The sequence below is a fragment of the Cydia pomonella genome, chromosome 2 (genome assembly GCF_033807575.1).
Source record: "Cydia pomonella isolate Wapato2018A chromosome 2, ilCydPomo1, whole genome shotgun sequence".
Lineage (NCBI taxonomy): Eukaryota > Metazoa > Arthropoda > Insecta > Lepidoptera > Tortricidae > Cydia > Cydia pomonella.
Window position 1 is genome coordinate 35,177,959 of NC_084704.1, and position 26,353 is coordinate 35,204,311.

Sequence of the window (26,353 nt, forward strand, 5' to 3'; positions counted from 1 at the left end):
TATGATATCGCACACTGAAAAAGAAAATAATCATCCTATCATAGGATAATTTTAATTACAAGCAAGCAAGTAGGATGTATGTATGTATATTTGTGGGGGTCAAATCTTGGCTAACTGTTACTACTTCCCGGTTTCCGATTGAGCAGAAAAATTTGCATACATATGGAAGTCGGGTCACAAATTCTGTAATAACACAACGAAACCTAATTTTTTTTGGGGTTTGTAAGACCGTAGCCAGCCAGTGAACTGGGGGGGGGGGCAGTTGATATCGCCGCCGCAGATGGGCATACATTATATGTAAAATTTGAGCTCCAAGGGGGGGGGGGGGCTGTACCTGCCTACGCCCATGTTTGTAGAATTGCCTCCATGAGTATTAGATGAGTGTGGCAAGAAAAGTACAGTTAGCGATAAAAGCTTGTACCAAAAATGATTTTTGTGCCGTCCGTTTCGCGGGCTGTCTAAATGAGCCCTTTCTTTGTGGACCTTTGTCTTGTAGGGCTACTGCGTTCGCGTGTCGGATCCGAATCGGACGCGGCTCATGGCGTATTCGAAGTTTGTCATGTCACACACAAAACCGTGATACATTTTAAATTCGAATGCAAATATTAGCCCTTCAGTATGTGCAATTGGGTACTTGACACGTGTTGAATATTATAACAAAATTTAGTTAAATGGATAGAAAATGAGCCATCCATTATAAAAAAGTGGAATTTAAAAAATTATATTGAGCTTATAAAAAAATACAAGCCTCCGTAACCTCAAAAAAAAAAAAAAAAATTTGTACCATTCGATTCCTTACATTTTATTGAAAAATAAATTGTATGACAACTATACACATAAACGCAATATTTGAGGGTCAAAATGGCAATTTCCTTGATCTTCCATATATTTAGGACAGACTTATAAGATGTGACGTCACATCACCTTATCATTTTGTTAGAGGCGTTTCAATCGTCGAGTGCGAGCGTCAGACTTTAACTCTCATTTCTGATCTTTGTGTTGCTTAAATGCCATGAGTCCTATATAGACATTTGATCCTCAGGAAAATCAAGATCGTTTGACATTATTTACAAAAAACAGTTAAGTAGCCAATTGTATTTCTATATACATATTGTTGACTTCGTTGTCATGTTTAGTCTAAGGGTCTATTGCAATTTGTAGATTATTTTGTATCTTTCATAGTAACATAATGCGTCACGTATTCAATAATATTTTTATACTCTATACAATGACCCTCGAACCTTTGAGACGTTCATGACATAAGGGCGTGCGCACACGGCGCTTCTCCTTAAAAACCGCTAGTCTGCAACTGCAAATAATCCCAATTCTACGCAAGAAAATGGCCACAAATAATCTATACATTTGTTTGAGAACATATTGCGAAAAAGCAGCTAATTGGCATATATTCATTAAGATGCCTCTTGCATCAAAGACGCATATTTAAGTTAAATGAAAATGGATCAGAAGAAAATACCAATCACGTCTATTCGTTAGCCATTTCCTTTTCAAAGCCCGAAGAACACTTATAAGGCTTGCACAGAACATCAAAACACCCTGCTTATCGGTGTTATTCGGGCGTAACATTTTTTTTTTCATAAACGAGAAATAGGCACCGTAACCGCACACACAGCTGCCGACAATTTCACGGATGACTGGCGCCTAATTAGCGACCAATTACAACAAAATGGCTGCGTATAGACGCGTGTGCGCGGTTTGCGGGCGTTTCCAGCGCCGTATGCGCGCGCACTAAGTTTACTGTTGTCAATGTTAGAAGAAGAAAGAGTCTAAACATATTAGCAAGTACTCGCCACTAAGAAAAAAAATCGTTTAGTGGCCAGTATTGCGTTTTTTTTTTTCAGTGGACGAAAGTTGACCCGACGCTACAGCTGTTATCAACAAACAACAGCTCTATAAAAACACAGATTACACACAGTTTTAGTTAAAAAAAAAAACAACGAACAAAATCAAAACCCAGTTCAACACATAATTAGCACATTACACTAACGTTGCAGTGATTTCATGAATGAGGAGGGTTCCGCAGCGGGCAGGGTAACACACAGGGTAAAACCGATTAGTGCACTACGGAATCCTCTTTTAGCTTTTAAGGGAGCTGTTATTTCCAAGATTTCTGTTCGAGCTGCGATCAAACCCAATTTTATCACTGTCCAAAATTTTGGGCGCTCTTTACAGAAATCGACGTTAAAAAAAAGAAAATAACATAAACCACACTAATTACTTCTCCAAAATGAATACGAAAACAAATCTCTTACAGCACGACGATAACTAAGTGCACAGTGAGTGTGTATTTCCAAGTCGAATCCAGTTTTCGAACACGCCTTATGAACTACGTGGCTCTTAGTAAAAACAGCTGGCAGTCTAAAACATAAAGCTACGCTACGCTCGGTTACGGAATACTCCAGTCATTTTACGGACCGCGAGTAATTGCAGTTATAATAGCAGTTTTTTTTGCTATACGACCTAGAATCCAACAAAATATGATTAAACGCTTACCGATACAAGTTTGTATGCACAAATTATAAACATTTTTTGTTCTTGGTTTTTTATGAAAAAGTATTATCTAGGTCGTAACATGTTAAAAAAAAATTGTTAAAGTAAATGTTTTAGCAAAATAAGACTTGTATCGGTGTATCACCTGCGCTATATATTTGTAAATTTAGTGTTTTTTTTTTGTAAGTTTTCTTTTTTTTTTTTTTTTTAATAAATTAAGACAAAAGTGTCGCTATGCTTGCAAATAAAACTACCAATAATTCATTTCTTTCCGATTGCTATTTATGTAGACTAATATAAACATCTCTATAGCCCTAATCCAAAAATAATCTCCAGATATTGACTTTAAATAAAAAAAATCAGGCTATTATAATTAGTACGTAACCGTATCTTTTCTGGGCTATCACAAGGCGGCTCGTTAGATTCGACGTGGACACTCCGCGCGCTATTAGACAGACAGTGACAACAGTACAGCCTAGAGCACGCACATTAAACGCTACCTGCGATCGCCTACGCACGCCTCCTCGCAGCGCCCCCTGGAACACAAGAACATGCTACACATGGGTCGGAACGGGTAGATTGTATCTTGACTCCTGTAGGGCTAAGATGGTCGCCTCTTTATCGTCTGCCTCGTTCTAACAAGGTAAATGCGAAAATGACGCATGACAGGCGATAAAAATGCGGCCATGTCGGTGCTCCAGCTATTCGAGGTGTACAATCAGGATATGAAACGTTATGGATTTGATCTGTCAGCTTTCAAAGGTACCGATTCTGAATCAGAAATTCCACTTTTGACAGGTGACAGATGGAATCCATTACAATTTAAGATCAAGAAATTAAAATCTGAATCGGGCTCCTGGTTACGATATAACGGGATAGAATCGCGTACAAAAATAAAATAATAAATAACCCCCGCTGTGTGAGATTTGGATGCCACACACGTCCAAATCTCACAAAATAAATATTAAATAAATAAATATTATAGGACATTATTACACAAATTAACTAAGTCCCACAGTAAGCTCAATAAGGCTTGTGTTGAGGGTACTTAGACAATGATATATATAATATATAAATATTAATAAATACTTAAATACATAGAAAACACGCATGACTCAAGAACAAATATCCATGCTCATCACACGAATAAATGCCCTTACCAGGATTTGAACCCGGGACCATCAGCTTCGTAGGCAGGGTCACTACCCACTAGGCCAAACCGGTCGTCAAAATGTCGTTGATATTCGATGCTTATAAGTAAAACAACTGTAAATTTTAAATAAATTTGTGCGTCAATAATTGACGCTTTCGAATGAATTCAACCATGGGTTAGCCTCCTAAATCTGAGTCCAGTAATTCGGATTTAAATGACTCGAGTTCTTAGTTACGTTATCCCAGAAAGGGTTTCAATCTGTGGACCAGCAACCTAAACATAAATCCACGCGAATATAACAAATTCGTACGAGTATTAAAGTGTAATAACATTGTCTAATCAATCACGCATTGTGCCGCGATTTATGGGGGTCCGTATTATTGATGGGTTACATGCGTCCAGTTTGAACAGTTTGGAACCCGGTCCGTAAATATGGATGTAATTCTAACTTCAGAATATGATTATATACTAAATTCTAAATAAAGCCGCGTTATATAGCCTCGGAAAAATCACGGACCTACTTATTTACTTATTAAGTTTTATGAAATTGTATTATTTTATGCAACCGTTATATAAGAAGGGTCAAAAAAGGCGAGTGGCGTGAGTAACAGCATTTCGTTAGGTTGATAGCAATTAATCGCAGTATCATTTTAGCGATTTTAAAGCACGAATGCTGTTATGAGGAATAGACAATAAAGACTTTTCTTCAAACCTATTACGTAGGTTCTTATATTACTGTTCATGTATAAATGTATAAATGTACATGTTATGTGTATGTATGTGTTTACCCTCTGGGTTGGAAGGTCAGATGGCAGTCGCTTTCGTAAAAAACTAGTGCCTACGCCAAATCTTAGGATTAGTTGTCAAGCGGACCCCAGGCTCCCATGAGCCGTGGCAATATGCCGGGACAACGCGAGGAAGAAGAGGAGGAGAATGTATAAATGATAGATATCAGTAGAGGACTAGATTAAATAATTATCAATTGGAATAGAGTTGCATTTGTTGTCTTTCGTAAAATTTTCACCCTGCCCAAAATCAACTCTATTTCATACTATATAGGTTCAAATTCACTAGCAAATTTTGCACCAGTTTCTTGTAATAGTATAACTGTGCCTTAGAAGGATAAATACTGACAAATATTGCAGAACTTTTAAACCACAGAAGATGCCAAAATTGGAAACCTACGTTTATTCGGATAATATTTGAAGAAAAAAAAATTCAATTTCAATGTCGTCCTACGGTTTAAGCTATGGGTTGTCTGTCTGTTAAAATAGGATATGCGTTGTCTATGAGTAAAAAAATATATTTTGAGTACCGATTTTTCAGTCCCCAGTTTAAGACGGATAGGATTTATTCGATTGATATATTGTGTCATTCATGAAGACGAGTGATTTGACACGTATTTTTATGTTGTTAAAGGTTAGATTTGACAAATCTACGCGTCGTCGTGGATGACACGAACTAACACGATTCTCATGAGCCATTCTCAAATGTTAACTGGAAAATGGGCCCTTAATTAGTTTAAAAAAATTGAAGTTTGTCTTAAAAGTCTTAAAACTCGTACCTTTAATAACCTAACGCTACACCAAAATTAATAGTAATAAAACTGATGTCTATCTCTTAATTAGTCGTTTATAAATACCAGTTACCTATTTGCTAAACGCACGCAATTACTGTAGTTGGTTCCATTACCGGCGTTTCGGTCAAACAGTAATGGCCTTGTTAGCCATATTAACACGCCTTTATGAATACGAGGGAGTAATCATATGTTATTAATTACCAATCGAATGTTACGAAATAAAGACATTTACTTGCACTTCGAAGAATGAGATACGATAACGATAAGCTCTGGTTTAGATATCGTTTGTATGTCGTACAATTGATAGAAGCACCTCGATTCGGGCAACCAATGTCACTTTGACGTTAGAAATATCGTAGATCTTATTGGGATCACAGCGGAATCGAAAGAAACATTAATTTTGACATGTCGTTTAGTTATTGATCTTTTAAAGATCTTTCCAAGATCTTAAACGTGTCTTAATCATTCTTCTAATCGGGCCGTTGGTCAGATAAATGCGCAACTGTAATATGTAAGCAAGTTTACCGTATTACTATGAACCCAATTCGAACGTAACTAATAAATAAATAAATAAATAAATAAATAAATATTATAAATAAATATTATAGGACATTATTACACAAATTGACTAAGTCCCACAGTAAGCTCAATAAGGCTTGTGTTGAGGGTACTTAGACAACGATATATATAATATATAAATACTTAAATACATAGAAAACACCCATGACTCAGGAACAAATATCCATGCTCATCACACAAATACATGCCCTTACCAGGATTTGAACCCGGGACCATCAGCTTCGTAGGCAGGGTCACTACCCACTAGGCCAAACCGGTCGTCGAACTAACATCATAATGATGTATGTTAGTTATCGTGCGTCTCGCTCGCGGTAATGTACGGATAAGTACGAGTGAATGCACGATATCTGTATAACATCCTTTTAATATCAGAGTACGTTAGAATTGGCCTGTTTGTAATTTAGGTGTAACGGCGTCCGCAAGCTAGTGCGGGTGCTCGTACGCGGGTGTCATTGTAGGTCAAATCCGACGCACGCGCCAAATCCGCGCCAGTTAACATCGCTCATACTATTTTTCGTCAACTCGCTCAGTGCAAATCCACCATCTAGCGGTCGCCCAAAGTTTAATTGAAACTGTATAAGCTACACTTTCTTATTTAAAACTGTTCGACGTAATTGGCACCTGAATTCAGAGTGTGATTGCATAGTGAAGCACCTCTCAGCAAAAACTGCTTAGCCGTAGGCTTAACGAGTTGCGGTTTGGGTGCGGTTGCGGCGCGGTTCCGAGGCGTTAAGCTGGGGTCGGTATACGGTCGGTTTACTTTTTAAATGCGTGATAATTTACATAAGAGGTTAAAAGTGTTTAAGAAGTGTTAAAATGTTCTCCGTTGTGTAAATAGGCAGGTACAGTCAAGTGTAAAAATATGGGTGTACACGTCTTACTCAAAAATATGTCCCACAGCATCTTATTCCAGTGTAATAAGAGCGTAGTACCATATTTATGAGACGATTCTTTCAATACATATTTTTGCACTTAACTGTACCTATAATCTATTTTTTTTACTATTAACTTATTAAGTATTGCTTTAGGAAATAATGTGGATCGCTCATTTGTTACACAGAAAATATATGGCGTCGTACTTTATATTTCTAAATTATATAGCGAATATACGAAACCTCTAAGTGTTAACTACAGGTACGTTTAATAAAGCTATTATGTTTTAATCTGAATTATCTAAAAGGTTGGTCGACTTCATAGGTGACCGAAGAGCTGGCAGCTTTCTCGCACAACGTATTAGCATCGCTATACAGCGGGGAAATGCTGCCAGCATCCTCGGCACCATGCCAAAGGGGCCAAATTTTTTAGAAATATTTAATTTTATTTAGTATTAGTTTTTAGTTTTAATTTAGTTTTATTTAATAAATTAGTTAGTTTATTTTTATTGTGCCCTCCTCGGATTGGTTCTCAAAATATAAAAATCGTATTTTAATAATATATATTTAGGTAAGGTTCCGTCAAAGTTATTCTACTTTCAACAAATTCGTTTAAAAAAAAAACTTTAGGACCTCCACACAACTGACATAACTTTGTTATACCTTTAAGAACCCATCTTTATTAGAAAGCAGAAAATAATCTAAAATGAAAAAAAGAATCACCCAATCCCATTCATACCAATTTCCCTGCTGTTAAAAAAAAGCTAATTCCCGATGTGTACCCAGCTTTATTACGAGTAGCAAGCTGGAAATTATCTGAATTTAGGTGGTCATTAGGAGAGTCGCGCGGGAGAGATATCCGGCCGGCCGTATAAATCTGAATTTAATGACCAGTATGGTTCTAATATTTCCGAACAATGTTGCGGGTTCGGGACACGTTCCTTGTGTTCCCGCCTTTACGCTTCTGTTTTTAGTTGAATTTATAATTGGAATGTGCTGTTTTTTGTTTTTTAAACCTATTCAACGGTGCTCTGGAATGGGTTTTTATGATTTGAATATTTGGTGTAATTAATTATATTTTCACCTCAGCAGCTCGAACAAGCCTACTCTCGTCACCCCGGGAAGTGACGAAAGTGCGACTTTCCTCACTCCAGGGAGTGAGACAAGCTTTCTCACTACTGAGGTGAAAAGTTGTATATGTCATACGAGAGCAAATTTATTTTACATCTCGTGTTTTTGAGTCCCTCGCTACGCTCAAGATTCTAACTTAGAATCTTTCGCTTACTCAGGACTCAAAATCAACACTCGCAAGAAAAACCAACTTTCCTCTCTTGTTGCACAAATAACTATTCAATAATATTTTTATAGGTACGTGTGAATGTGTGATGGTATATTACTGCATGACATTAGTGCAATTGTAAGTATTATATTATTATATAGTATGTTTCTAACATCGAAGAAATACCTCGAAAAAATAAATTAAAAAATATCTTTAACTCCAGAATCCACCTTAACGGAAGTATTTTACAAGGGGATTAATTATGCTGTAAACATTTTATATTAAAAATTGCTTTTAAGCGTAGTTTAAGGGTGCTTACAAAAAACGATAAAGTTGAACTACGGGCAGAAGAGGGCTCTTAATAATGATTTTATGCGAAGCGGAAAATAATGACTTTCGTGATTAGGATGGAGATCATTACCCGACCAATGTTATAAAAAAAACAGGTAGTCGGACCAAGATAAGTTGGCAGCGGTGTTGATAGCAAGTGTCAAATAACGTCATAATGTAATAGAAGTTTGACGTTTAAGCCCGTGCAGTGTTTGGGTTATCAAAATCGCTGCGAACTTCTCTCGGTTTGACTCTAAGAGTAGTCTGTAGATCGGGTCGTGTCATGTGTATTATCATGTTAGGTCTCTCTTTCCTTTCTTTCTTTCTTTTCTTTCTTTCGGAAAGAGAGACCTAAGCCCTCCTACGTGTACACGTTCAACGCAGCTGGCCAACTTTATTGTCACGCGTGCAATAGAGTATTTAAGAGCAAGTTCGGCCTGGCCAGCCACATTAGGGCTCATGCTAGACAACGTCTATAATGTGTTTATTTGGGGTCGCCGTCATCGAAAACGATGAGGAGGACTATATATATATATATATACTTTATACTCAATATAATCCGTTTTCATACTTTTATTTCATGTGTATCGCGAAAATCTAGGACAATATTAATGTTCTCATATGTTGAGCTCGATTAGGAGTAGACAGGAACTATTCTACAATAACAGAATCAGAAAAGTTTTTTAATGAAATATATTTATGACCTAAAATCTAATTATCATGAGAATAAATAAATAAATAGTATAGGACATCATTACACAAATTGACTAAGTCCCACAGTAAGCTCAATAAGGCTTGTGTTGTGGAGAATTAAGAGTAAAATAATTAGTTTTAAAAACTCAACATGAATACGTTTAAACTGTACTAAAAACTCAACTATAAACTGACAAAATTCAACTAAAAACTACACTCCATTCCTTAGCATGCCATAATAACACAATTACAGCCAGTAGCTTAACAACCGAGCGCAGCGAAAATTTCAATGTACAGTTGATTCCATTAATTAGGGATGCTGTGTTCGCCCCATCGCGCCAAGTTGAATAGCCAATTACATTGGTAATTGGGCCGGGGCAGGTGTCTCCTCACAAAGCAGGCTCGGAGCAGGCACTTTTCATATTTCGACGTTGTTGTACTGTGAGTTGTTTTTGATTGTAGAGTGGACATTTGTATTGGTGGGTTGTTAAGGAATGTTTTTAAAAGCTAGTTGACGTAAGTATGGTTTATTGGTATGGAGCATTAGTCTCTATTTAGAAAAGTATATCAGGCAAGAAAAAAACAATTTAAAAGTAAATATTATTCTTCTCATATGTTGAGCTTGAAAAAAATTAAATTAAACTAATTTAGGAGTAGACAAGAGATATTGTACAAAAACAGAATCAAAAGTGAACTTTAAATAAAATATATTATAATCTCACGTATAATTATAACTTTAGTTTCGAAGTGAATAATATATACTTAATTTATTTCCTCTTAAAAAACGTCAAAGGTGTATAGGTAAAATATTTATTACTTCATTCCAAAATCACAACTTTAGCCACCAAACATAACAGATTAGTTTGCAAAAAATAAAAGCAAATAAAACTACTACAGATTTACAAACTGGAGTAAAAAAAGAGTAGGTATCTCCTTGTACTACCATCACTATAGCCACACCACAAACCAAAACAATGAAATAACAAAACGCATCATTATTTATACAAATGACAGCTGATAGTCAATTCAAAGGGATTCCGCGCTCATCAAGGCCTTATCTGATTACGTCATACGTAACGAGATGGGTCTGAAAGTGGGCCAGTGGTGGGAGCCGTGGGGCACCTACCGACCCACCTACCTACCCTAGTCGGAATAGTTGTAGTTGGTGGAGTTCAAGTTCTAGATTAACTTTATCTTTTGTTTTTTACGAGTGAGCAGTAAAATAGTGTAATGTGTTCTAGGTTAGTGTACCTATGTTTTTTTATATTGTAAGTTCAGAATTGTTCAACCAAGTATCTTTTAGTTTAATAAAGTACAATTTTTAGCAAAATTACTTTTATTAAAAAGCTTATATTTTCAAAATATTGACAACAGTTTTATGCTTTAATTATTCAGGTAATTTTGTAATCTTCTGAAGCCTTCTCGGCCTTAGTACAACTCTATAATAAGAACAATGGTACCACGGCGATTTCAGCCTATAAATAAATAAATATAATAGGACATTATTACACAAATTGACTAAGTCCCACAGTAAGCTCAATAAGGCTTGTGTAGAGGGCCACGATATATATAATATATAAATATTTATAAAAAAAAAAATATATTTATTTCAGATCAAAGATCCATATTATGTTAGTACTTATACTCTAGACTTAATAACTATGTTAGTTTGAGAAAACACATAAAATAAAAACAAAAACCAAATAAAAACAAAAAAACTTCCTATTTGGCCCTTCCAATGGCGACTTCGACCCAGTATTTTGTTGTAGGGCAGTCTAGGCTTTCCGACAATAAATACTTAAATACATAGAAAGCACCCATGACTCAGGAACAAATATCCATGCTCATCACACGAATAAATGCCCCTACCAGGATTTGAACCCGGGGCCAACGGCTACGGCATAAACAATCTGAATATTTTTTTAGAAATATATTAGTTTAAAATCCAAAACAGAAACCACATTTTACGTTAGCTTTCAGAACGTTAAAATACCTTTTAGTTTTCGCAACGACGCTCCCTAAGAATTATTGCTACTAAGATTGAGTTTCGATTGAATAAATAATAACACGTCAAACCTTGTCCATTCTGACGTGTTGCGCGTTGGAATAGGGTTTGGATCAATGGTGGACGGCGTAATTTGTGGAATGAAAGATAAATCTTACAGCCTTGCGCTTGCGAAATATAAAGAGGTTAAAAGTTGTGAGCTTGTGTTACAACTTAGAAAAAAAAAACCAACGAAGTTACAGGTAACAGCTACTTTGGAATATACGAGTCTGATGCATATGTTTTCGTCTAGTCAGACCATTTTTTGAGGTTCCCAAGCTTATACAAAAATTATGTTTAGTTTAAAAATCACTAATTGTTAATGCTAATACTAATATAGCTTAATTTTATTTGTGTAATGGTAATTTTATACAGTAGCTAAATCCAATACAAAAATACCGTTTGTACTAAGAGAAAACAAATGTTATGTGTAATAGTACACTACTATAGAGGCCGGGAAACGTAGGGTTGCAGGCCATGTAGATATAGACGGCTGAGCGTAGCGAAGCCGGATAGAGATACGCGGCCGGCAACCCCGTTTCTCGCCGAGATTTGTATAGTGCTTTTCTCAAACTTGCAATTAAAACAAAAATGTAGTCAATTTGACCTACTCGGCTCGCCACTCTACCGCCGGTGTACAACCTTACGCGCGGTCCGCGCGCCTGCGCGATGCGCCACCACCGTTGCTTAGCAACGAATATGCACAACAAATCACTGTACCGTACCTATATTTGTTGATGGTTGAATGCCAAGACGTTGTGTCACAATTTGATGTTAAAAAACAAAAGAAAATTGCTTTACAGTCTTAGGTGTGTAAGGCAGTATGAAATTCCTTTACATATCATCTTCACTCGTCGCACCTGATATGTAGTATTTCCAGACCTAATTTGACGTAAGTCATGCCATAATTTCATAGCAAGTTTGAGAAAAGGTTTAATACTACGGAAAGCAATACGGCTCGCGGGTCTGCCAATGTAGGTACTAACAATTTTTTTTCGAGCCCATACACGCAGAAGTATCTGTAGGAGAGGACCATATAATTTGGACAACGTTTATAAAATTTATTTTTTCTTTCAGATATATAAGTCTCATGCGATTTTATTACACGATCGAAATAAACTAGATAAAACATTACTATTATGGTTCCCATTACTGAATCAATTGATCTACATGTATATTTTTTTTAGAAAAAACCTTTTTTTGCGTGAAACTAGACGAAATAATTTTCATCGGGGCTCGTAAAAGGTAAAGGAAAGCATAGAAACGTGTTGCAAATACAAGCAAATCTTCTGTAGGAAAAGAACTAGCATTCCATATTTAATATTCCCCATATTCATATTATGTGTCAGCGTTTATGTCTTGCAATATTACCCTTTCCAAATACGAGGATGAAGTGATTTACCTAAAAGGAAAGGTCGAGGTTGCCACGTGTAGCGATGAATCACGTGTAAGCGGTATTCACATTTTACAATACAATAAAGATTAGATATTGTTATAATTCTAACTTGACATGAGTCGTCGTGCGCCTTCCACGCGCACCAACCTTAACGGATTATACAGCTCAAACACGGTAGGAGATTTTTTTTTAGTAACATAAGCGTGTCAGATTAAGATATGATATGATGGTATATGTTATATATATATATTTGTTTATTTATCATATTTATATATATATTTATATGTTATACATATATTTGTGCTGTTTTATTTTTTTCCTCTGTTCTGGTTCTCCATTTATATTTGCTACCCTTATACATATTTCTTCCTTACGGTAATTTCTACTACCTGAAGGTTGTCTGGAAGAGATCGCTTTTTAGCGATAAGACCGCCTGTTGTTGCTTAGTTTTTTTATGTTAATTGCTGTATTTAATCATGTGTTCGTTATGCACAATAAAGAATATTATTATTCCCTTTATTTATTTTTGGTCTTAGGCTAGGTCATTTATAATATGAATATAAAAGTAAAATATAAAAACACTTACAAAACAATACAAAATATATATAAACACATTATAAAAAACCTAACCTAGGGTGCCGCCAGCAGCGGGGCAGGGCCCAAGCTGCCGGTGGTCAGGGCCGCAGAGAGAGGAACCGGCGGACTATCCGCGCCGTGTCCAAGATCACCGCCTTCTGCATCTGACCACCTAGCGAGAGTCTCTCTTATTATTATTATTATTATATGAGTGATATCTTTCTACCCGTGGACCATACCATAACCACTTTTAGCCGTCTATGTTGGTCCATTGGTTGGTGGGCAATCAAAAAATCTTTAAGTAATTTTTGAATTTGGTTCATTTGGTCCACGTTGATGCTATAATTGTAATAATACTTAATCTGACAATTATTTGCACGTGTTTTCTTAATCTGACGGTTACAAGTTCGAAACACATTACCGCCAGGTTTCGGGCATAATGTAGTTTATTTGTTTTGTACATACCGTATTTCGCAGGCACGTGTTACGAGCCAATTAAGTTCAAGGGTTCAAGGACGGTCAGAGTTCACTTCGTATTGAACTGCTTAAAAATAACTTTCTATAAATGTCCTGATTACGTCACGTCCACGCGTATTCCTCTGTTTTGCTTAATTAATAAAAACGGATTGTTTTTCAATTAACTGTTAATAATTAAACAAGCTACATGATCCTGCTTTTCAAAAACACATTGCTTTGATTTTGGACCCGGGTACGTCCTTAAACTGTCCAAAAGAGAGGTATGGGTATTGTGAATGTCATCTCGCTTTGTGTGATAGGGCACAGCACAGCGGATGTCATTCCAGATCTAGAGCAGAGCCCAACTAGGGAAGTACCTCCACCTTACAGAAAACCGCAGCCAAATAACACTAGACCCTACTCATAGTGTTGTGTTCCTGCCGGTGAGTAAGGTATTGCCAGAGCTCAACGAGGGAGGGGGGGGGGGGTTAGGGTCGGCAAAGCGCATGTAACTCCTCTGGAGTTTCAAGCGTACACAGGCTACAGAGATTGCTTACCATCAGGCGGGCCGTATGCTTGTTTGCCACCGACGTAGTATTAAAAAATAAAATAAGCATTTACTATCAAATTATCCTCATACTTAGTATTTGAGTTCAAAGTTGTCAAAGTTTGTTTTCAAATTAATCAGCTTCTGGTATTAATTTCATTTGTTGTCCAAGCTTCAGTCGCTAAAAGTTTCTTACCACGGGCAACTGTTACTCATCGAGACAATTCTAAAAACCCGTAAACACAAGTAAGTTGCGTTGTTTCATCACAGAGTACACATGACCAACTCTTGTCTACAACATCAGATCAACTCGAATAATGTGCCATAACATTGCATTGTCACCCGATTTATACATGTAAGCAAATTTTTAGCTCAATCGAAATCGAGAACAAAATGACATACGAACTAATACGGCAAGTTAAATAAAATTTTATAATGATAGCTGAAGAAACATAAAAATACTCTAAAATACCATTTAGAATGAAAAGACTGTATTAGATATTTTTTAGATTCGCATCCACCAATCCTATTACGTAACGAATGGACAACGACAGGCCGAAAACGCACCTCTCCAATCCGACCATTCATTAGACTCAGCGTATGGAGCGACCCCCGTAAATGCACTGTCAACACCAATTTAAAGTGTTTATAGAACCTTGTGCAAATAACTACGTACCGCCGCGTTTCGCTAGAGAATTAAGTTATTTGCTGAACGAGTCGAGCCGTTGCCGAAATTTCGAGTCCGTGAACGCTATATGAGTGTGACTTTAGGGACATGGGTGGGTTAGAGGGGTTTTAGTTCTAGGTTAATTAGGATGAAAGTTTATCATAATTGCTAAATTAGAAAAGTGATATCAACTAGTTACAACTTTTGTAAACAACTAAAGCTATTATTGAAACTTGCTGCGTTGATGATATCGCAAAAAATGTTACTTGACATACATCTCTAGTACAGTCACGTCTGAAAATATCGATGCGAAAAATGTGCCAAAAATATGTATTCACTACCTTAAACGTATGGGCAATAAAGTCGTGTATACATATTTTTGGAACTTTCTTCGTATCGATATTTTCAGACGTGACCGTACAAGACATAAAAAGTATACGTAATTACTGGGTATAAAAGTATGAGATTGTTTAATTTGTCTAAGGTGTAGGGTTTGTGAAGTTAGGGCTTGTAGAGTTAGAAGCTTGGCTCATCAAGAGATCTGTACCCCTAGTGTAAATTTATTCGGTGGCGTAACGTGACGTACGCATTTACGTTAAGTCTCATTTTGTATGGGATTTTGAGTTTCCAAAACGTTCCGCTGTGGCGCGCTGTGTCTAAATCCCACACGAAATGAGACTTAACGCAAACGCATACGTCACTTTTCGAATCCGAATAAATTTACACTAGGGGCTCTGATAACTTTTTAACAGTGCGAGCCTTGTATAGGCAACATGAAAATGTTTTTGGTGGAATATAGTTTTTGTATTCCTCTACTGTTATCTGTTATTTATACAATAATGCACACTAATATAAGAACATACATAATAGGTTTGAAGAAAAGTCTATATTGTCTTTTTCTCATAACAGCTCTTGTGCCTTGTGCTTTAAAAGCGCTTAAACGATATTGCGATTAATGGCTGCCAACCTAACAAAATCAAAATCAATACAGTTTTCAAACTAAGCGCATCGCTGCCAACTCACAAAAACTATTTTTTTAATGTCTAGTGAACGACAATTAAAAACAAATTTCACCATAGACAACGTTTTCTATTTTGATGTATCCCGCGCTCGTAGTTTTTTTTTTTTAAATAATTTTACTTTATTTAAAAATTAGTAGGCATTGAAAAATTATTGTATTTAACGTTATATAACTAGGTCAAAAAATGCTCGTGATCCTTTACAATGTTCCTTCACATTGTAACCCACGCCACTCGTCTTTTTTTATCCTTTTTATGAAATGGTTGACTAATAGTATTTTATGCGACAGTTGTATAAGAAGGGTCAAAAAAGGCTAGTGGCGTGAGTTACTATATGAGCCGGAGCCGAAGGCGTAGGCGAACATTGTAAAGGAATACGCCACGAGCATTTTTTGACCTACTTATACAACGATTTTCTCGGTTTTCTCGATTTTGGCCACAGTAGTCTATGGAGACTAACAAGCAACGCTAAGCGGTCTTCGTAGTCTATGGATGTTGCTATATTACGGGTGTCACATGCGTGTTTCTGACTTATGAAGTAATTGTTTTTTTACTATGCAACCAAATGAATATTTTGTAAGTTGGCAGCAATGCACTTAGTTTAAAACTTTATTAGTTTTAATTTTGTTAGGTTGGTAGCCATTAATCGCAGTAACGTTATAGCGATTTAAAGCACAAGTGCTGTTATGAGGAATAGACAATATAGACTTTTCTTGAAACCTTTTATGTATGTTCTTATATTTGTATTAATGAATGCATAACGTAAAAAGAGCGTACCTGGGTCGCCTAGCAGGAGGACGTCCTATCGGACGCCCTAGGTATCGCTGGAGCGACATGGTGGAGGCGGATCTGCGCGAGCTTCGAGTCGACAATTGGCGAGAGGTCGCACAGGACCGAGAAAAGTGGCGCTGTCTTGTGTCGGAGGCCAAGTCTCATTTTGGGTCGCTGAGCCAACGGAGTAAGTAAGTAAGTAATGCATAAATGACAGATAACAGTAGAGGAGTAGGTAAAATACTATTTTATTCGCTTGCGTCACTAAGAAAGAGGATGGGATTGAATTATCAATGAAATAGGATAACTAATACTATAATATAGGCGTAGACAGCCAAGTGATACGAATTAAACGTCCAATTTCGTAGCTCAACAAATAGGGTAACAGCACCAGTGGCCAGCCAGGGACCAGTAGTCAGCCTTTTAAGTCGTTTATTGGTCATAAATATCTGGTATATTCGATTAAACAAATCGCGTGTAGTCAAATAGGAGCTCTGATTCCTTATTCGTTAATACGTAACGCGGCAGGTGCGGTGAGGTATCGGGGAGAGGAAATATACTCGTTCATAAAGGTGATGTTTGTTGACGAGAGCTGGAGTGTCATGTCCGCCATATTTTTTACTGCACGTGGTGTTCTTTTAACGCGTGAGAAAAAATATGTTTTAATATAAAAATTACTGTTTTTTGTTAATGATGGGTTTATTGGATAGTTTATCTATTAAATTGCGTTACATTTAAATAGAAATATCAATATTTAACTTATAAATTGAGGAGGTTGACCACTGGATACCACTTTTTTACAAAAAATCCAGTGCCCAGCCTTCCGCGGCTGACTTTCGGGTTATTAGTTATTTTTTTTATTTTCGATCCAATGCGACCGTTAGGACCGTTACATTTACATTTTCAAATTTAGTTAGGCATGTCTCAGTCAATTTAAAGTAAAACCCAGTAGTCAGCCGCATTTGAAATAACGTTTTAATGCGGCTGACCACTGGGTTTCACGGATCCAGTACTCAGCCATTATCTTCCTTGGTACGTCGCTGCCAAATATTATGAACTTTAACTCATTTAAATAAGGTTCAAAAGTGTATACATATTTTTGTTGAGAAATATTCCAATATCTAACGGACCCCTGCACGGGTTTCACCAACATTTAATCCGATTTTTAAAATAATGAATTATATTCAATAAACAGATTCATTAATAAAAAATAAGAAGATAAATATAGAGTTTATTAGTTTGCAAGAATAATTTTAAGCACCCTATGGCCTACAAATTTCGTGGCATGAGAATTGTATAGGTACCTAGACCTACCTATACTTTAGCTTCCTACCTAGGAATGATAAATATTATAATATCGTTAACTTTAATACAAATAATAGTGTTTTTTTATTTCATTGTTATTAATAGTTCATAAAGGCTGAGTACTGGGTACACAAAGGCTGCTTACTGGATTTTAGAGGCTGACTACTGGAGAAAAGTGCCATTTTTTGTTTAATCTTAATTATAGATATTATAAAGAGGATTGTTATTTTTTGACATACTTTATTTCAAAACTATAATAAACACTTGATCTAACCATGTCATGCGTTTATTTATCCGACTAATCCTGTAGAAACGTCGAGAGTACAAACTTTAAAAATGCGTTATAAGGCTGACTACTGGTGCGTTTACCCTAACTAATCAATTATGAAATTATTTGATTCTGTTTGAATTGCATGTGACACTAATTTACACTATCAAATAAACTAGTTTATCATACGTGTTAAGGCAATTTCAACTTTAAAAACATTACCATAATGTTTCTTATTTAATTTTCAGACACAGTTTACATGTTTTGTAGTGCAAACAATTAGAGTTCAGTTGATATTGAGGTGAATTTATTGAATTGTATTAATTTAGATAACCCATATTGAATTGATTCCAAATAGATTGGCCACTATGAATGAACATTTTAATTGTTTGAAGCCTAAATTAAATTTACAACATCATTTTCATTAATTTTGTGGGAAGGTGTATTCACGGCCCGATTCGAATTTTCAGATAATTATGTCATAAAACTACGATAGGATATATGGTTTTTTTTAATACTACGTCGGTGGCAAACAAGCATACGGCCCGCCTGATGGTAAGCAGTTTCCGTAGCCTATGTACGCCTGCAACTCCAGAGGAGCTACATGCGCGTTGCCGACCCTAATCCCCCCCCCCTCGTTGAGCTCTGGCAACCTTACTCACCGGAAGGAACACAACACTATGAGTAGGGTCTAGTGATTTGGCTGCGGTTTTCTGTAAGGTGGAGGTATTTCCCAGTTGGGCTCTGCTCTAGATCTGGAATGACATCCGCTGTGCTGTGCCCTACCAAACTAATGTGGCAGTGTGCAGTAAATGGAGAATTAATCTTGAATAATAATGTAAAGTTCAGCCATGGCTTTACATGAGCTGATAAAATCACCGTACACTGTCTTGTACTAACCGTAGAATTGTAGTCGTATTTAAAGCTCCTAATACCTTGTTAATGGCGAAATAGTCCTGCTGATATGAACGCAAAATTTTAAAATATATATATATTTTTAATTTATTTAGGAAACAACAGTCACATATCAATAAAATATAAGAATACATAGTAAATAACAGATCGAAAGAGGGAAGGTGTTAGGCATCTTCTTGTCTGTCACGCATACAGGGACTTCAAAACATCGGTAGGTAATTAATAATGCATCGTATATTTAGGAAATTTTTGACGTATCTAAAAGTTTGAATCAGACTGACAGTGAAAGAGAAAATGATTCAGTTTAGTTATTGTTTGGATGTACAATAATAATGTTAATTTGTTAGTAATCTGTGTATCACTACATCTTATAAAACAAAGTCCCACGCCATGTCTGTCCGTCTGTCTGTATGTTCGAGATAAACTCAAAAACTTATAAACAGACGATGCGGTTTTCATTTCTATCAATATAGTGATTCTTGAGGAAGGTTTAGGTGTATAATTTGTTAAGGTTTTGTGTAACCCATGTGAAGCCGAGACGGGTCGCTAATATTACATACATGCGTGGCCAAATAGTAGTATTTTTAAGATGCATCTTTTATTAGTCGAAGACGTAAATTTCCAAGTGGTCTACATACATTTATTAAATTATTATGTATCAGTTTTTTAAGAAAACAATTGTTTAGTAGACTTTTTAAAATGAAAAGAGAGAGAGAGAGAGAGAGAGAGAGAGAGAGAGAGAGAGAGAGAGAGAGAGAGAGAGAGGCAACTACAAAAACTAACAAATGTCAGATTTGGTCACTTTTCCCGGTTGGTCACTACTGCATGCTGTTACATTGATGAAATACACAACATTGCAATCTTTTCTTATAATGAAAATCGATTGAAAACATGCAGCAGAATTATACTTATATTGGTTATAAGATGTCCCGAAACAATCGTACACGGAAACCAAGTACTTAAAGGTTAAAAAAGTAATTAAATTATGCCGACGAGGTATTGTAGCCATGGCCACAAACAGTGACGGATAGCCTTGTAGTGTGGCGAGTGACGGGCCCGGTGTCTCGCTTACACAAGACAGAGCAGTCTGCACGTGGCTCTAAATAGTTTACTGGAAGATTCATCTTGTTTAAAGTTATTTAAACGCTTGTGCGGTGCGATACATGTGATAAATGTGCTAACTATTGATTGTGTCTAATATTGTAAACTACCTACTCATTAAGTGAAATGTAATTTTCTTTTGAGTAAATAAATGTCTTTAACCAGAAATGTGAAATCTTATAAGAAATATTACTAACTTATAAAACTTTGAACCAAAATATAAAAATAAATAAAACTTATCTTGAAATGACTAAGAACTATCCCCCCGTGCCGTAGATGCTGGAAGCAATTCTTCGCTACATTGCAGCAGTAATTCTTTGGGCGAGAAAGCCAGCTCTACGATCGTCGGTGGCGTCTGATATCCATTTAGACAATTCTTTAATAGTTAATTATGTCAATTTTATGATCGCAAGTTCTTAGTGGCGGAGAGGAAAATTCTGGACCTATCAGAGATGAAGATGGAACTTGGAGGCGTAGGAAGAATAGGGAGCTAGAGGAGCTGGTTGCGATGCCCAATATAATTGGCGAGATCAAAGCCACACGACTCCGCTGGCTCGGTCAGAGAGGATGGGAGGGGATCGTGCTGTGAGAAGAGCGTATGTGGGGCACCCGGGTGGAAAACGTCCGTCTGGGCGTCCCAGATACCGCTGGAGTGACGAAGTCCTAAAAGACCTGTTCGCCCTCGGAATACTCAACTGGCGTGAAGTGGCGCAGGATAGGGCAGAGTGGCGCTCTCTTGTGTCAGAGGCCAAGATCCTGTTTGGGTCACTGAGCCAGTGAAGAAGAAGATGATCGCATAAGAGTACGATAACCGCTACAACTAAAAACTGCCTCGATGTCGTTGTGAGTGAGTATTGTTGGAAGGTTTTAAAAGCATAGTTTGTGAAATTGTCAGATTAGGTATCTTACGTTGTCTAGTGGCCCACCATAAAAAAAATGACAATCTATTTTCAAACAATGATAATAGTAAATAGTATTGAACTTATTTTGTTTTAAAATTGAACAAAATAAAACAAAAAGGAAACTGATGCTTTGATAATGATTTAAATTTCATCGTAGGTAATAAGCATTGCATTACTTCTAAATATTAGGAAGGTTAATCGCTAGAGGTTAACAACAGTTTGACGTCCAATATCAGAATTGGCGAAGAGCATTTGCTTTGCAGTCCTATTGGCTTCGAATTTTGCTATTGGCATATAGTTTTTTTTGTGATTAATATTAAAAAAAATTGTGCTATGACGCTTATGCACTTTGGAAAATATCGTTGGAAGTTTTATTCGAACATTTTTCAGTAATAGATTGAAATAAATGAAATCGATCTCAACATTTAGAATCAATTCTTTATTAAGCAAGTACCTATGAGTTTATCGCTTTAATCATAAGTGTGTGTATTGTGCCGCCGGAAAATTTCCAAAATTGCGAAATTCCTACTTTAATATATTTCGGAAACTTCTAATATCTGATATATTCCATTTTAAAATGAAATTTTCCCATGGGCTATGTGAAATTTTCATAAAATTTTGTCAATTTTCTCAACTTTTCGGAAACTTTCCGCCACTTGCACTTCAGTAATCACACGTATCATAGAATCTCTAAATCGCAGTTCACCCACAACATCGACACCAATAACAAATCATCTCACTGTCCCGTCATTAATAAATGACACTTCCATTCATTAAGCAGCACAGAAGGTAGCCACGTAAATTAATCAGCCGGGACAGGGGACGGGATAAGAGGCATGCTCCAAAAGTTTCACTCCTTAATGACGGCTTAATGAAAATTGCACGGAAAACGATGACAGTTAATCACCGGCAGAAATATAGCTTTAAAACGCTTGGTGTGATTGGATGGGTGCGTTTCTGTTGTTGTTTGGTTTTGTTTAATGGTGGGTCGACTGAAAATATTCAGCGTAATGTCACTTTGTCATAAATATTAATGTTAATGCGGAAAGCGGAGGTTGCGTTTTGTATACAACATTTTAATGGGAACATATTGAATTATATATCGTCTTCTTCTTCCTCCTGCCCTTATCCCACGTTATGTGGGGTCGGCACAACATGTTCTTCTCTTCCATTCTCCTCTATCTTTCGTCACTTCAGCACTCACTCCTTTCTTTCTCATATCCTCTTTCACACAATCCATCCATCGTTTTTTGGGTCTACCATCCGCTCTCCGTCCATCAACATTCATTCCTAACATTCTTTTTCCTATATGGCATTCATCCCTCCTCATTAAATGCCCATACCACGCTAACCTACCACTCCTTATCTTCTCCGCTACCGGTGCTACTTTCAAATTTCCCCTTATATACTCATTCTTAATTCGATCCTTTCTCGTCACTCCACACATCCATCTCAACATTCTCATTACCGCTGCGTGTACTCTTCTTTCATCCGTCACTTTCGTCGCCCAGCATTCTGATCCATACATTACAACAGGTTATAGGAATATTGAAATAAAATAAGGCTTATATAATTAACACGCCTTCGTCATCATCGTCTCCTAGCCGTTTTCGGTCACAGCAACTGCTTTCTGGTGACTGACGTAGCCAATCTTAGCAGCGATTGTGCGGCTACACTCGCACTGCGAATCACACGATCTATATCGCAAAACAGCCTCGGAGAAATTTTTAAACTCAAACGCTGCCAGCATCCTCGGCACAATTTTAAAGGGGCCTAAATTTTTTGATATATTTTACTTTTATTTAGTATTAGATTTTAATAAATAAATAAAAAAGTTTATTTATACTGTCGTTTATTATATTTACTAATATTTGTACTTTATTTATTACTATATTTATTCACAGTTTGATGCTGATATTATACCAATTTCATTTTGATTTGAAATGAAGTTATATTTTCAAGTTCTTACTACTTTTATATACCCTTCATGTATTCTACTGCATTTTTATTATCAACACAGATATCCATTTCGATCCGAGACACTTCAGAAAATGCATCCAAATATTTACGTCATCGTTTTCCATAAACAGAAATAAATGTAATATACGACCGGTCTAGCCTAGTGGGTAGTGACCCTGCCTATGAAGCTGATGGTCCTGGGTTCAAATCCTGGTAAGGGCATTTATTTGTGTGATGAGCATGAATATTTGTTCCTAAGTCATGGGTGTTTTCTATGTATTTAAGTATTTATATATTATATATATCGTTGTCTAAGTACCCACAACACAAGCCTTATTGAGCTTACTGTGGGACTTAGTCAATTTGTGTAATAATGTCCTATAATATTTATTTATTTATTTATTTAAGCGGTGGTGGTCGAGTGGATATGACATTCGACTTCCAATCCGGAGGTTTTTCGGAACTTATGTACGAAATATCATTTGATATTTACCACTAGCTTTTCGGTGAAAAAAAACATCGTGAGGAAACCTGCATACATCAGCGAAGAAATTCAAAGGTGTATGTGAAGTCCCAGTCCGCATTGGGCTCGCGTGGGGACTATTATAGCCCGAGCCCTCTCATGAGAGGAGGCCTGTGCCCAGCAGTGGGACGTATATAGGCTGAATTATTATTTTATTATTATTCTTTTTTATGAAGAAAAAGTGACCAAGGCATCCAGTGCCCAGCGCTGGCAGTGTACTCTACTATTGTAGCAGGTGCCTAAGCCCCTCGGCCATCTGGGTCACGGCGGTATAAATCGAATCTTTTCAAGATATCCAGTTTCATGAGAGCTTATAGCGGCCCCTGACATTGCACAAATGAAAATATTTTCAAAAACTAATTTAATTTGTTCTTAAAGTCATTTTATTTACGATTCACTGAATTCGCCTAATTCCTCATTCAAACCCTCAATTAATTTAACTGTCTGAGTTGCGTGAAAGTAAACAGCTTAAAGTGGCCAGAGAAGTTTAGATTGTAATCAATTAAAATCTTGGAGACAAAGCGCTGTATTAATCTACGGTTTACTGTTTAAACTGTTGCTATTGTTGTCCAAGTTTGTAGTGTTTGGTAATCTTCAGCGAAATAGAGGCATTAGTCAAGAGATATGATTGAAAGGAATAAATTATTGAGGCATAGGAATAGTTAAGTGTGGTGGGAGAAATACAAGCAACAAGAACGCACAGAATAAGGTGGAATTTCATAGGTCGACATCTATACAATATTTGACAGATGTCAACTGTCAGAGGGGACATAAAATGACAATATACAGTAAAATTTAAAATTAAATAATTGAACTTATCAATAAAACTAAACTACATTAATTGTAAAACTTAAAATAAAATTATAAATAAAAAATGCCCCCAGGTCGCTATCATATGTTATGGTGCCCAGAAGACTGGCAGCGTTACCTCTTTGGTTGGCCAGACGTTGTCTCTGGCCGAAAGTAGCTGTCAGTCTTCTGGTCACCAAAGACAAGGCGCTCGGAAATTTCTTTGAATAGGGTTTCGCACTGGGCCCCCGCGGTCCCGTGTTTCGACTCCAAACGGCGCAAATATGTAGCCCTCGCCGAGGACGGCATGTTTGCGCCGCTCCACTAAAATGTCTTGCACTTCAGTTATAGTTACTACGACAGGGACTGCAAGTTACCTTATCTTTTTTATTTTATATTTAGGCAACAAACAGTCCTATACAAAAAATAATGTAATAATAAGCAATGTGTTAATAGACCTTGAGTGCCCTACCTTAATAATAATATGTTTTAATCTAAAGTAGCTAGTGTTGGAGCAGTAAGCGGAAAACAAAGTTATCAGTAAGTAACAATAAAGTTATCAGTAACTTGAGTGAATCCGTACCCCTAGTGTAAATTTAGTCGATAGCGAAACGTGACGTACGCGTTTGCGTTAAGTCTCATTTTGTATGGGTTTTATCCAATGGGTCGCCAAGCGGGACGTTTTGGAAAGTCAAAAATCTCATACAAAATGACACTTAACGCTAACGCGTACGTCACGTTTCGCTGTCGAAAATATTTACACTAGGGGTACTGTATTCATTCATCCATGTGTATGTATGCACGGGCAGGTTCGTTGATACTCGAAAATATTTTGAAATTTGAACATCATTGTGATCAATTTCATAGTTAAACTACTACTCATTGCCGTGATGTAAATAAAACATAGTCGACACACAACCTTTACAACAATAACAAAAACCTTGTCTCTTGAACTACTGATTGTTGATTATAATTTCGCTTTAGTATTTACAAACCAAACTAAAAACATATCTACACGCAGTCCATCGGTTCCTTCACAGCCCTTGCGTAAGTAACTCAGACCAAGCCATTCGTCACGGTATTTGTCTGTCTTTGTTGACCGGCGGTTGTAGGCCGGTGGGTAAATAGCACTGTTTACTTGTGGCCGGACAGATTGGCGTTGGGACTTTTGAGGGAGAATTAGCATTCCCTGGCGTCTCGGATCATTTTCATATTTTGTTTTTGGTTAACAAAAAGGACATTTCATGGAGTTAACATTTTGACGGTGTAATAAAACCATGGAATGAGGCCTTTGTTTACGAATTGCGACTGAGCTGCTGGTGTATATGTCACGTCAGGTGTCACTGTCGATTTCCTTGATAAATTACGTTACTGTCGATGTTGTATTAGTGTAACGATTAGAACGTTCAATCCGTCACTCATTTTATTAATGAGATTGATAGTGACATTGCCGTTTTTGTCTGCTTCTAAAGCATTTTGCAGCAGTAATGATACATCAGCAATGCTTCTGTATTGCAATCAAAATGTAACTTTACAGACAGATTTTAATGCTGTGAATTGTATACTGATAAAATATAACAAACTAAAAATAAAAACCTAATTTAGAAATTAATAACTATCGTACGTTAACGATGAAGCCTTCACTAGTTATGTAAAGTTCTGCTATTAAGCTGTAAGTCATCTGTACTTAGATAGATATCAATGGCTGCCTGCTTCACTTCATGTAACACTATATTAACGCAGCTCAATCATGAACTTACATTCAAGACCTTACGTGCTTGTGTTACAGTTTAAATTCCAATGAGTCGCGACGCTTTGATACGAGATTTTGGAGTTAATTTCATCGAATATCTCTAGTGGGAAGTGTTCAATTGAATACTTAATTGATCCTCTTAAATCTGATCGCGTATCCCTCTTCGATTAAGTGTGAATTGCTGCGGAAGCGAGTGATATGTAAAACATTTACATAACATTACTGATATGATAAAATTTTCAAACATTAATTGCATGTATGTAATTGTTACGTCCTCGTTTTTAGCGTAAATATGTGTGATAGTGAGGTAATGTTTAGATTTAACCATACTTACAAAACATTATAAATAGCATATAATGTTAGTAATAA

At 36.6% G+C, this 26,353-nt stretch overlaps 1 protein-coding gene across 9 annotated transcripts in view; it reads right to left on the reverse strand.

Moving 5' to 3' along the window:
• Positions 1-26,353, reverse strand: part of LOC133515575 (CUGBP Elav-like family member 4) — a 674,434-nt gene that overhangs the window by 256,354 nt on the left and 391,727 nt on the right. For 2 of the 9 annotated variants that reach the window (XM_061848149.1, XM_061848148.1), the window contains exon 3: positions 3,009-3,044. The exons of the other annotated variants lie outside the window; for them this stretch is intronic. The gene's annotated coding sequence lies outside the window, so the exon portion shown is untranslated. The remainder of the gene's footprint in view (positions 1-3,008; positions 3,045-26,353) is intronic. 9 annotated transcript variants of the gene reach the window in all.